Raw genomic sequence first — 13,189 nt, forward strand, 5'->3', positions numbered from 1 at the left:
ATATGTCTTGATCTTTGGCAGGAGTATAGTTTTACATCTTTCTTTCACCTAACCTAGGGTCTAGGGAGGAGTGGGTAACCCCCAGATACCTACTTGCAGCCTTTCTCTTGTAAATTCAAGAGGACTTCTACATCGACTATCATCTCTTCATCTATTCCCCAATTTTCCAAGGAATCCATCTTAAATGAAACCAATTATCTTGATTGTTCCACATGAGACAAGAATGTAAGTAAGAGAGCTCTTGATGTGGTGCACTCAAATGTACGGGGGTCGACAAAGGCAGCATCAATGGGAGGATGTCGTCTCTATCTATCTTTCATTGATGTGACCACACAAGGAAGGTGTGGGTTTATTTCATGAAAGAGAAAAGTAAAATGTTTACTCACACTTACAGAATTTCGGAATGTTGGTTGAAAAGCAAACATGTTTGCAGGTTAAGTGCCTAAGGTCAGGTGGAGGAGAAGAGTACTTCTCCAATGAGTTCAATGAGTACTTGAGAAAGCATGGAATTTAGAGGTGATTCACAATGCAGGTACACTACATCAAAATGGTGTTGCTAAGAGGAAGAATAGGCACATTGCAGAGGTGGCTCATGCATTGATGGTGGCTGAGAAGAGTATGCCTCACCATTATTGGGTTGAAGTAATTACAACTGTAGTTTACATTATGAACGAGGTCCCATACCGGCCGGTAGTGCATGATGTGATTCCATAAGAGAAGTATAGTGGGTAGAGAACCAGATTTGTCACACTTGAAGGTATTTGGATGCATTGTATATGTACACATTCTTGATGAGTTACGCAGTAAGTTGGATCCAAAGGTTGAAAAATGTGTGTTCATTAGTTACTCCCTTGAGCAAAAGGGGTGCAAATGTTATAACCCTGTCACACATGAGATAAGGTTGAGCAGGGATGTTATCTTTGATGAGATGAAAAGTTGGTATGATGCTGTAAAAGGCTCGATTGGGGCTGATGCATAGGAGTAGGTGGTTGTGCAGATACAGGTCAGAAATCACAATCACCGAGAGAGTCCTTTAACAGTGGGTCTATTGATAGACCATGGAGTGGTGGTAGGTTGCGTCAAAAAATCAGTCCTGTAGGTTCAACAAGTGCATCAAATAAAGACAAAGATAAGGTGAATGAGTCTCTTGTGGTATGCTTGACATTTCCGTGGAGCATTCATATGTTCATGGAGAGTTTAGTGGCTGAGAGTAGAGCCTTGATAAGGAGTTTGGGATTCCAACTCTATCAAGACACCTGGTGTAAGAGAGGCTAAGGTAGCCCACAAGGACACCAAGGATAGATCCAAGACCACATAGGTCAAATAGGGTCAAAAACCATGTTCAAGATTGTTGATGTATGATGGTGGTTATGCAGCTCACCATTATGCATACACGATAAAGGTTATGCAGGAGGTTGAACCCACATGTTTTGAGGATGTTGTTATGCATGTACATTGGGATAAAGCCATGGATGAAGAAATGGCTACATGGGATGCAAATAAGACATGGGAATTGGTGTCTTTGCTCAAGAGTAAAAGGCTATTCAATGTAAGTGGGTCTACAAAGTGAAGAGATAGAAGTATTAGCAGGTACAAGGTGAGATTGGTTGCCAAAGATTATGCTCAAACTATGGCATTGATTATGAGGAGACATTTAGTCCCGCTACCAAGATGGCAATTGCAAGAGCTATTATTGTAGTGGCTACATCAAAAGGTTGGGTTTTGCATCAGATGGATACATAGAACTATTATTGTAGTCGCTCCATCAAAAGGTTGGGTTTTGCATCAGATGGATGTGAAGAATGCATGCTTGCATAGTGAATGGAAAGTAGAAGTGCCACTTGGTTATGAGGATTTGAGGTACCCAGATTATGTGTGTAAGCTATGTAAAATCTTGTATGGCTTAAAGTAAGAACCAAGAGCATGACATGATAAGATTGCACAGTATATTATCACCATTGGCTTTCATATGGTAGGTGCTGATTATTCATTCTGTGTGAAAGAGAGACAAGGGGATTGTGGTCATCATCATCTATGTGGATGACTGATTGTTGGGAAGTGACAATGAAGAGGAAATTGAGAATACAAAGGGTCTCCTTAGGATGCAATTTGACATAGACTTGGGTGAGTTGAGATACTTTCTGGCATTGAGGTCATCAAAATGCCTAAGGGCATATGGTTGTCACAAAGGCAAAAAAAAAATGGTAAAGCTGGCTGTAAGCCTATTTCTATACCATTGGATCAGAATGGCAAGTTGAGTGCAAATACAAGTGAGATTTTGGAGAATGCCACTATGTACAGGAAGATAGTATGTAGCTTGATCTACATGACAATCAATCACTAGGCCAAACATGATCTACACAATTGGGTTGGAGAGAAGATCGTATTGAGATAGTGTGAGGCACACACTATGCTATGTGAGGTCCACAATGGATTATGGCCTCTTCTATAGGTCCACAATGGAGGCTGGTATACAGTTGTAGATGTATGGATACACTGATGTAGATTGGGCTGGTAGCATCTTGAAAAAAAGATCTACTAGTGGATTTATGTTTTTCTTTGGGGGGCTGCTATTACATGGAGTAGCAAGAAGCAACCTAAAGTTACTTCATCGAGTATAGAGGTAGAGTACAAGGGTACTATGAGATAGAAGTGTGTGGTAGCTTGGTTACGTAAGCTACTTGGAGAGTTGGGGCTACATATGGACATGCACGTTATCATCTATGCGAAAACCTTAGTAGCATAAAGTTGCGTTTCATGCGCGCGAACCACACATAGAGGCCCATTATCACTTCATGAGAGAGAAGGTCTTGGGGGCAAGAGATGTTGATCTCGTGTATGTCGGCACAAAGGAGAAGGTGGCTAACATTTTCACCAAGGCCTTAAGAGCAGAGAAGCTTCGCAACCAGATTCTACACTATGCTTGGAGTCTTGGAGAAGGAGTTGAGCTTGAGGGGGAGTGTTGAGATGTTAATATTAACACAAGCTGACACTCATGATGCATCTGGTGATTGTTCCACATTTACACCACTCGTGTGTTTGGTAGCTGACACAATGGATCTTTGCCCAGTGATTCTACAACTGGACTACACTTATTTAGTCTAACCAAGTTACGATATACTTACCTTCTCAGATCACCTACTTAGCATGTTCACATTATGGAGCGCTTGTACATAGTACTCTAGTACTTATGTTTGTTTTTCACTTATTTTTTAAAGCTTTCTTTTGAGAGCAAGAAGACTAGAGTGTGTATGTGGTATCTATTGTTTTGTGTGTGTGTGTGTGTGTGTGCGCGCGCTTACAAGAGCTCAAGCTCTCTCTCCTCCTCTGGTATTTTTCAGGTTGAATCGGGCTAAGAAAGCTATTGCTAGAGAGATACTAGAGAGTGCACACTCAACAACAATCCTCTATTATATATGCATATTGTTAAAATTTACAATGAGTAAGGCTTATTTTTCAATAGCCTCACACCAATATCTTTACATGTGGCACTATTTTCCACATGAGTTAACCACCACACACACCACATAATATCTTGCACCTCTAGGGAATGTTCCCATACAATATCTTACACCCCTAGGGAGTGTTCCCATACAATATAGAGGGTGTTCCCATATAATATCTTGCACCTCTAGAGTGCGTGCCCACACACACAACAACGGAAGCTTACATATTTCAACATCCCCTCAAAAGCGAAGGGTGATATCTCGACCACTCTCACTCATCCACAACAGTTTGGCTTGCACCAAATATAGTGTTCTCTACAACACCATTTTGCTAAGGTGTGTGAGTAGCGGTGAGTTGGCGCTTGATGCCATTCTCCTTACAGTAGCTATCAAATTTAGTTGAAAGGAATTCTTCTCCTTGCACTAAATACAATGTTCTACAACACCGTTTTGCTGAGGTGAGTGAGTAGAGGTGAGGTGGCGTTTGATGCCATTCTCCTTGTAGTAGCTTTCAAATTCTGTTGGAATTCTCCTCAATTTGTACGGAAATTTTTCGCCACCTTTCCTTTCTCATTCTCTAAGCTTATGCTACTTTTTAAACTTGCCAAAGCTTCAGCCTTATCTCGAAGGAAATAAATCAACATTTTTCACTGATCATCGACTAACAATATAAAGTAACAAGATCCACCTAATGTAGTAGTAGATATCTTAGCATAGAGATCAACATCTACTAGCCCTAGATATCTTAGCATAGAGATCAACATCTACTAGCCCTAGAGGAGTCTTTGCCCTATTATTGCCTTCCTATAGAAATGCCTTATGCTATTGCTTAACCATTATGTAATCCTCACATGGTTTCTACAATTTTGAAAATGCAAGTAAATTAGCTACCATTTCCTTTTTCTTCATCTCCTTCAGTAGTGCAAATCCGATGTGACCAAATTGCTCGTGCGCCAAAGCCTGCTTGTGCTATTATCTAGGGTACTCAGCTCGTACAGGTTGTTGTGCCAGCCTTACTTCTTTGCCAAGCAACATCTAGAATTTTTTCTTTAGTTTTCTTGAAGTGTACTTCAAGCCCATGATATGTCATAACAAGTTCCTCTTGATTTGAGGTACATAGAGAATAGCTTCTTCCCTTAAACTGTAGCTCCCCACAAAAGAGATGGTTCTAAAGCCTTCGATTGCACATTTAGCATTATTCCTAATAACAACACTAATGGGTTCCTATAAAGGCTTTCAAGAACTATACCAGCCCTTTTTTGGTCGGTCATACTGAGATGCTCCACTATCCGAAATCCATGAATAACCAACAACTAGAACTTGAGTAGATGAGCATACCTCTTTAATGGTAACCCAAAGTTCAAGCTTGGTCTCAGCATTGTTAACCGACTCCTTTTGCTTCTATGAAGACTTCAGAGTGTGTCGTTCTCTCATCAACGTGATTTTTTATATGGTCTCTAATAGCCTGGACCTTCTTGTCACAATAATAGCAGCTCCTTTGAAGCTTCTTCTTCTTTGGCTTCTTCTTCTTATTATCAGAAAATGTCATGCCTTTGTCTTTAGCATTGGCTGAAAATGAAGCATCACCACCATCGTGGGTCTTTATCTACATCTCCTCCTTAAGCAACATATCACTAAATTCTTCAAATGATAGAGGTTGTACTCTAACCTGAGTGTTTAGCTATCGTACTTTTATAGAAGAATTCGGATACACCTTCGGGCTAGTTTCTCACTGGTCTTTATAATCCCCACAAGCCATTAGATCCAAATATTTTTTATCCATGTAATAAATACTTCAGCAGCTTCTCCTTCAGCAAACTTCTCAACAGTAAGTTGATTCTCCGGGTTTTGAATCCTGGTTTGATTTTGGGTCTCCTACTGATTCCTATGTATGATCCAAGCATCCGATGCCTTAGTTGTGTGTTGAATGAGAGTAAGAACATAATTACTTATGCTGGTAATAATGGCATAAAGTGCCTCACCATTGTTCCTCTTCCATGCCTGAAGAAGTGTAGCACCTGGTGGAAGTATGTTCATGTTGTTGTTGGGATCAGGGGTCCCCCCACTAGTTCTGCATCCATTCCCAAAACAGTTTCTAGAAGCTCATGAGAGTCTAGAATTGCATCAACTTGGAATTTCCAAAGAGTGTAGTTTATCCTTTCAAGCTTGACTTTTGTGAAGGCTAATGGACGAATGCATAGGAATTGTGCAGTAGCAGTAGGAGCAGCCGAGGTAGAAGCCATCACTCCTAGTATTCTATGCAAAGAAAGACTATACTTTATGCACTATTTCTACTAAAAGCACCTAAGCTCTGATAGCATATAAGGATATAGTATAAGAGAAAGGTAGATAGCAAAACAAAGTGCAATAGACAATGTAATAGATAGAGAATGGAGAGAATTTAAAATTATGAGATAGGTACGATGTGATGGTGTTATCCACGCGTGTGCTCTCAAGTAGAGCCTAGATGGTGATCTAGACAGATTTTGGTTGGAGGATGTACTAAGTGTAGAGCGTTTAGATACTCATATGTATAGGATGCCTTATGATATTATATAGCTGTGTCCATATATAGTGATGCATGTGCTATTGTAGGCATGTATATAATGCGAGCATGTATATAATGCGAGCAGTTGTGCGACGTAGACACAATCTTATCACAGCCAACCAACCATCGCCCACTAATAATAAACCTATACCATTGGGCCGGTGGCTCCCACCCTTGAACCTCCACCCCCTAGACCCCCATGAGGGGGCTTGATTCCCCCCCCTAGGACCCCCAAGTTGGGGCTCTACCCCATACCCTAGTTAACGCTCAAACCTCTCTAAAGGCTTCCTATCAATCCTTTTTACTGATCATGTGTCGAGATGCTCCACTATCCAAAATTCATGAATCATCAAAAACTAGAGCATGAGAAAATGAGCATACATCTTCAACAGTAACCAAAAGTTCAACCTTGGCCTCAGTGTTGTCAACTGACTCCTTTCCCTTTCCATGATGACTTTAGGGTGCCATTCTTCCCATCAGCATGCTTCTTTCTATAGTTTTTGATAGTCTAACAACCCTTCTTGTCACAATAATAGTAGCTCCCTTAAAAGTCCTTCTTTGGCTTCTTCTTCTTGTCACATCAAAAGCATGTGCCTTTAGCATTGGTCGAATGCACAACAGTACTGCCACATCGTGATCTTTGGCCACATCTGCTCCTCAAACAACATATCAATAAATTCTTCAAAAATGATAAAGGTAGTGCTTTAACCCAAGTGTTTAGCGCCATAACCACTTTTATGGAAGAATTCAAATGCACCTCCGAGCTAGTTCCTCACTAATGTTTGTAACCCCCACAATAACCATTTGATCCCGTAGATTTTGGATCCATGTGATAAATGCTTCAACAGCTTCTCCTTCAGGAAACTTCTCAAAAGCAAGCTAATTCTCTAGGTTTTGAATCTTGGTCTTGTTAGTGGCCTCTTTCCCTAACAGAGAAAACAAAAAGAAAAGGAAAACATAGAGGGAAAACCCAAAAAATGTATCCATTGCAACTCTCCCAAATCCATAGTCGTGAATGAATCCTCCGTAAATACCCATACACCAAGCACATAGTAGGTAAACACTACCTGCGTATGCTGGCTCACTGGCTCTGACATCTAGAGGCACTAACCGGCTATGGCTGTCCAGCCGCCAACACTTGGCACACTCGGTGGGTCGTATTCCCAATCCGATGACATAAACCCACAATCAAGGTCATGCCAATGTCATGCACATAATATGAATCTAGTGCAAGTAGAGTACAACCATTTAATGGCAACACGCTAGGGTTGGGAACCCATTAGATACAAGGCCATCCAGCCATGATCATAAAAAGTGAAAACATAAAACGAGGTGTCACAAGTATGTCCATACTTCATTGGACGGAGTAGACACGGGGTAGGCATAACCCTGCCCATCAAAAAGATATGTCAATGAAGCCCAGCATCTACTACATGCTGATGTACCCCAATTGGCACAACACCGCGAGCTTGACTCGATGAACATGACACATCATCTCCAAAGAAATCTACTCAATAGCACAAGAGAGTGTGCATAAGCATTAAGCACTCTATCCACACCATGCTTTGTAGGCTCATCAAGAACACTCAAACCATGCTCCACTACATCCGGCATACAAGCATAATCTGTATGATCCACATCCTCTTCCAACAAGGTGTCAAACCAAGCTGCATCAACCTCTACAAGACTATCACCATGGATAGGAACACCATCAACAACAAGCAACATGTCAAACCATTCAATGTTATCATCTTAACCGAAACTAGAAACTGGATTTTCCAGACTATCTACACCATGAGGGAAACCTGATGCAAGGTTAGAGAAATCCAAGGGCATCACTTGACTCTTCCGGCCTTCATGCTCTTTCCATGCTCTCTCAACCTTCAGCATAACCATCCCATCATCATGGCTAGAACTACCATCTGGATTATCCGACAATCCCCTGCTCAACATCTGCATAAATTGTATACCGGTGATTTACGTGCTTATCCATCCAAGGGATCTCGACATGTGAGGGCCTTTCCGGGCTCTCGCAGCACTTTGCTCCTCCCCAAATTCACCCTTGTTTTGATGCATCAAAGCATCCTAGATATCATCCTCCATGCTCTCTGGCATATGCGTTTTGAGGGGTCTCATCATGTGAGGGCATTCTCGGGCTCTCTCGGCCACACAGCTCCTCCACTACCTCACCCTCTTCCTCATCCATGGGTGCATGCCGGAACCCGTCCTGCTCATCCATCCAAGCATCTAGAAAGCATCCACCCTACTCATTCATGTAAGCAACCACCATATATGTATCCTTCTCCTTCGTTTGAGCATCCATGAGGCAAACATGCTACTCCTCGAGCTTTGTCTTTGGCATCATGGGGCTGTCCAGCCACCTTTGCTCATCTAGATCAGCATTTTCTTCAATCTCACAAAGAGCATGTTGCTCCTCAATAGGTTCAAGTTTCCATACAGGCAATTTTGCACTATCATGCTGCACCAAGGTAGCCATCGCATCTAGGAAATCTCCCTATAGGTTGTCCTGATCTTTTTCTCTTCCTTCTGCCATCATGGTACATTGCTCTTGTTCGAAGCAATGGACAATGCTTGCTTACTAAGCCCTTTATCAGCATATCCAGATATCAAAGAATTCCGGGAGAATGTTTTAGGCAACCAAAGATGCTCAATCGCAGTCATTTCCGCTCGAATATCATGGCAACCATAGTCATCATAACATCCGGATCAGCATCATCAAAAACTTCAAAGTCACTCTCCAGACTGTTGTCTGAACTATTGTCCTCATCCCTTGAGGTTTGCAATTGCAAGATTAGACAAGAGGTTTCCGGTTACAGTTGCTATCCACACCATATCCTACAACAAGGAGTCTCCTCTTCGAGGGTGTTGGGAATGCCATTCCATGGCTGAGCTAGTATCTTTCAGAAACTGCTTTAGCTCCTTTTTACTCTTCAGAAGGCGCTCCATATCGTGTGCATTCTTCCGCTTATCGGTCGGTGCTGCACATCCTCAAATTGTTCCAACAATGCATTCGGGCACACACGAGAGCTGTGACCTTGGAGTCCACATTGTTGGCCACATACATGGTACAAGTAATCATTGGTTCGATGGCCATGTTGGCCACACTGCCTACATGTCACACATTCACTAGACTGATGCTACTTTGCTGCCACAATGCTTACATGCTCTCTGACCCATTACCCAAGTCTACTCAACTCTATCATACTCATTGCAACACATGCTGAATTCACAGAATGTCAAGAAGATGCTGGAATAGACTTTGAGCAAATTAGCATCATCCGACAACTCAGGCAGAAACTCAGCACCACCTATAGATCGAGATCTGGTTGAATGGGGTTTTCCACCTTGGCTTCTAGTTTAGCTCATCTGGATTGCTCCAGTCATTCTTCTCTTGGTGGGTGCTGCATCTTGAGTACCGAACATGATGGCTCCCAGATAATCCATGCAGCAAAGCCAACTAAACTAGCAACGGTGAGAAAGGCAAGAGTACATATGGATCCATTCCCTCTCATTTGTGAAGAGAAGAGGTCGGCTTTGGATTAGATTTTTGACTAACAAAGTGAGTCTCCATTGTCGTTTGAATGCTATAGACAATCCCAAAGGCTCACGATCTCCTGTAGAAACCCTCCGAGAACAAAGCACATGAAGCATAACCCACAACAACATTAGATGAGAGAGTTTCTCTTGATTGACGTTTTGAGGAGATTTACTTCCCCACTAGTGTTCATAGGAGACAATGATGGTATTGCCTATGTAGGATTAGAGCTATGACTAGTAGTGGGCAGAGAACATCTTGCTTGCAATTATTTTGATTCACACTGGCACAAGGCTAAAGGTGTCACTCTGTAGACCTTGAAGGCATGATCTTAGATTCTACCACACAAAGCTTATAGAGTTCTTAGCGATTGTATTAATCTAGACAGGATTATTATACCTTCATGTGTCACCAATAGGGAGGAATTTATTACATGTTGAGCTATTCTTAGCTATTGTATTCCTCACCACATGTTGAGCTATTCTTAGCTATTGTATTCCTCACCATATGATTATTTTACCTTCATGTGTCATTGATAGGGTGTTGTTTATTATATCTAGAGCTATTGCTCCAATTAAACTAGCTTTCTATGCTCTCTCTCTCTCTCTCTCTCTCTCTCTCTCTCTCTCTCTCTCTCGTGTTCTCTTTAATATGTGAACATTGAATAAGTGAGTGTTTGTAACTTTGCTTCTATCAAAGCTAATAGTGGTATCATAGCCAAGCTCTCCATTGCTTGTTTCTGTGGTTTTCAAGCTATACAAATTTACAAGATTTTCATATCTTGTTGCTCTTCTATAGATTTCCGTTTTCTATAGAGTGGAGCTTAGGTGGTGTCATTAATTTATTACTTCAAGTGTCTAACTACTATGTGGAGTACCTTGTGTGCAAATAGTTCACGCAGTTGGCTCAATAGGAGCTTGTTTGGTGGTTTCCATTTGATTATAGACTGTAGCATACATTTGGGTAAACACACTCTTTAATAATCGACAGCTACACAATAGTCAACTATAGTGCAATCGTGCAGTCAACTGACTACAACTCCATTGATTATAGTATCTATTTCCATCAATGATGGTTGATAATTTTTTATAAACAACAGTTAACTACAGTGCAATTTTGCAACAGCTAACTGAGCTAACTGTAATGATTGCAATCAACTGACTACAGTTCTGTCGATTATAATGTCCATTTTCATCAATGCCAATTGACAATTTTTGTCAACTATGTGACCAGAGAGATCCATCAAGGATTTTGTCATTTTATCGCTTCATTACAGCATGACACATGGTAGATAAAATCAGTAATCATCATGATTTTCCAATCTCTCACAACAATCTAATCACTTGACAGTCCAATCGTCTGATTTTCCAATCATGACTTATTTAATCGGTCGGTCCAAGCATTTGATTCAACTTTTTCAATTAGTGATTATTATTACTTCTCCAAATCACCCGATCGGTGGTCTTCTAATCGTCTGATCGGTGGTCTTCCAATGGTCCAATTGTTAATGATTTTAATCATCCGATTAGTGAATTTTAATCAACCGATTATACCCCTCCTCCAATCGTCCAATTTCACATTCTCCAATTGATAATTCTTCATCTCCAATCATCTGATCTCCAGAGACTCCAATGGACGATCTGACTAATATTTTTCAGTAGTTTTTAGAGAGTTCATTAGCAGCACAATAGTTTTTAGAGAGTTCATTAGCAGCAACTACAGCTACTCACTTCAATTCAAGCTTTATTTCAACATCTTTCCTTCTTCGATCCAATAGTTAGCTATGGCCAATAACTCTGCTCTTGTAAAACATCCATGCTTACTTGGAACACTCTAGAAGGTATATATCAGGCTAAAAATGATTCAAGGATTGCCTATCTCAAAAGGAAACTTAATAATGAAAATATACAAGAAAAGAGATCCATGAATGAAGATTTAACAAAACTACAAGAGAGAATAACTTCTCAATATTGATGAAGTCATTCCTGAAAAGGATATGATTAACATCACCCTTAATTCTTTGCCTGAATCTTACCTGGGTTTTAATACTTCCCTTTGTCTTTCCTTGAGATGCAATGCAACCCCTCTTACCTATCAGGAACTTGTCAGCTTACTGTTGTAAGAGGAATAGTGTAAAAAGAATGTTTCTAAGAGTTACTAGTGATCAAGCTTTAAAAACCAAGTATAAGGGTACGAAATTTCAATAGAAGATAAACTTCAACAAAATTAATAAGGCTAAGGGTGATTCCAAGAAGCCAAAGAAGACAATCTACCGGTATTATAAAATACCGGACCATGCAATTAAAATTTTCTTTAAACTTAAAAACAAAGAAAAGAAGAAGAAGGAATCCAATAATGATTTCTATAGTGTTACCTTTGATGATAAGAGTTCTAACCAATAGGACTCCACTAATATCGTTGTCCATTAAAACTTCACTTATAGCTATATGTAGTTATAATCCTGAACAAGATGCATGTCTCAGTGTAACTATCATCACTAATAGTTAATTTCTTGATAGTGGTGCTTCTAAGAATACTTCTTAAAGAAGTTTGGTCAAACATATGGAGAATGTGCGAAGTGATCACACTATTACATGTGCCAACAATGCCTCTCTTACGTCGTCAAGGTATTGGTGATATAGTCCTCACTACTACAAGCGGTGAGGATCTTTATATTTAAAATATACTTTTCATTCTCCAATAATTAAAAAGAATTTGCTTTCTGTGCCCACTCTAGCAAGGGGAGGTCTTAATGTTGAATTTGATATAAATGCATTGTTCATGATAAGGAACAATGACAAACAGATTGTAACCACTAGTGATTTGTTCATGAGACAAATAGATTGCAACCACTAGTGATTTGTACAAACTAGACTTGTATGACAAGTGTGATGTTGCTTAACAGACACTTCTAATGTAATGAAAGATGCCTAGTTATGACATGCTAGGTTTGGCCACACTTATATTGGTGCTTTGATGCTTTTATAGCAACATGGGATGTTAGGATATCTTCCTCATCTTAATCGATCACCAAGATATGTTTGTGAAGGATGCATCCTTAGCAAATTTTCTCACCAACCTTTTCCTAAGAATGTAGAACAAGTTTTAGATAGAAGCACTTCTTTGTGCTACCTATGTGCTAAACAGGTGCCCCACTAAAGCTTTGAAGACTATCAATCCTTGAGAGTCTTGGTTTAATCAAAAACCTACAATTATACACATGCATGTTTTTGGTTATTTGTCATATGCACATGTGATAGCACAAAGTAGAACTAAGCTCAATGACAATGTAGTGAAATGTACTTTTATTTGTTATAGTGCTGAAAGCAAAGGTTATTGTCTCTATAATCCTCTCACTAAGAAGATTATTATCAGCAAGGATATTGTTTTTCCACAAAACTTTGTCTATCCAGTGATGGAATTCAATAAGCATGGGTGGAAAGCATGAAAGGGTGTCAAAAAATAGTACTATTTTAGCAAGTACTTTGAAATACTATTTTAGCAGTTGAAATACTATTAACCTTTGAAATGCTCTTTTTTCACTTCTAAAAGTAGTATTTTCATGCTTCTTAATTGAACTTATTTTTAGTAAGCTAGCCATCGTGCTTACGACTCTTTGGTAGTTGAGAAGTAATTGCC

The sequence above is a fragment of the Cibotium barometz genome, chromosome 39, assembly GCF_041138505.1.
Source record: "Cibotium barometz isolate CiBa-2024 chromosome 39, ASM4113850v1, whole genome shotgun sequence".
NCBI classification, from domain to species: Eukaryota; Viridiplantae; Streptophyta; class Polypodiopsida; order Cyatheales; family Cibotiaceae; genus Cibotium; species Cibotium barometz.